We start from the raw sequence: 1,331 nt of genomic DNA, 5'->3' as shown, positions 1-1,331 counted from the left end.
CCCAGATCAGATGTACACACTGGAACACTTTCCCATGTTGCTTGTCTGTGTTTATTGTGTTATGGTGTGTTGATATCTGTGCATTCCTGTATTATCCTTTTGTGTTGCACATTTCAATGTTTTTTTCCTCGCTACCTGGCCTGACCTGTCTCCCCAATGTGATGTTTGTATTGTATGTACGGTTAGCAAGGTCTGTCATCTTGGTTGTGGGTTAAAGACCTGCAACTGACAAATAAAGGCTATCTCATAACATCAGTTTAGTCTGAATTTAGAAGCAGGAAATTAGAGTTCACCGAGGTCTTGATGTCTTAAAGACATGACTGTAGTTTGATCTATTGATTTGTGTCACTGGGCTTCATGGAGACAATGTTAAGAAAGCAAAAAGAAATTTTAAGATTTTTAAAGAGAATCTGATAAACATAGATAAGTGTGTTGAACTTACTGTAAAATGTAGGTGTTATTTTGCTATTTAAGTCCAAAAATGCTTTTAAAAGATAATGAAGCAGTATTGCCAGTGGCTATATTTTCAAGATCTATTATGGAATAAAGTTACCACTTACCTTTGTGCTATATTTTCTGTTTATATCACTCACATTGACAGAGGATGGTGACCAATAGTCCACACAGATGTGCTGCGTCTACTTAACCCCAGTTATCAGGCTAAAGGAGTCGAAACAGCATCTTGCATAGATTCCTTTTTGCTTCTGACAGATTTGCCTCTAAAGGTCAGACAGACTATGTTTTCTTCTCTAAGCAAACACTATGACTGTCACGCTTTACAAAAAGAGGCACTGAGGGCACAAATTAGTTGCTGTTGGAGAGGTACCTGTGTGGGTCAAGCTGTTTGCTTGACGTGTATTTTACAGTCAAAATGGCAGATTGTTGCACAGTAGTTTTTTCACTTGAGGTCAAAAAATGGCTCCTTGATTTCCCAGAAACTGCGGACTGAGATTCCTCTGTCATGTCTAAATGTTTGTGATCAGTAATCATATACTATTAGATATTATGATACCCCTAATCCAAAGTAAAAATAAGATTAGAAAAAGTGAAACATGTTTAAAACTAGACAAACACCATTAGGGCTGTGTATTATTAACTGTTTTCTAGTAAGCAGAGGTAAGTAGAGTTATGTTTCTGAAAATATTGTTTTAAATTCAACACTCGCATTTCAAAACAGAAGTGTGCCGTTTGTGTTAAACTGTTTTACCCAGTGTCCTCTGCAGGGCTGAGACTGAAGTGCAGCTGGTTCTCAGAGGGATGACCTGCCAGGCTGTACTTCACCGTCACACAGCCCTCTGCTGCCTCTGAGCTCTGACACAGAATCACAGGGT

The 1,331-nt window shown here is 38.5% G+C and overlaps 1 protein-coding gene across 1 annotated transcript in view; it reads right to left on the bottom strand.

The window, feature by feature from the left end:
* The window catches only part of LOC102192240 (von Willebrand factor A domain-containing protein 5A-like), a 12,235-nt gene extending 10,914 nt beyond the window's left edge, over nucleotides 1-1,321 (bottom strand). The window contains exon 1 of the mRNA XM_005720704.2: nucleotides 1,208-1,321. The gene's annotated coding sequence lies outside the window, so the exon portion shown is untranslated. The remainder of the gene's footprint in view (nucleotides 1-1,207) is intronic.
* Nucleotides 1,322-1,331: the final 10 nt, after the last annotated feature.

Source organism: Pundamilia nyererei, unplaced genomic scaffold (assembly GCF_000239375.1).
Source record: "Pundamilia nyererei isolate P.nyererei 1_Seehausen unplaced genomic scaffold, PunNye1.0 scaffold00003, whole genome shotgun sequence".
Classification (NCBI taxonomy): domain Eukaryota; kingdom Metazoa; phylum Chordata; class Actinopteri; order Cichliformes; family Cichlidae; genus Pundamilia; species Pundamilia nyererei.
This window is presented reverse-complemented; position numbering and strand designations above follow the sequence as displayed.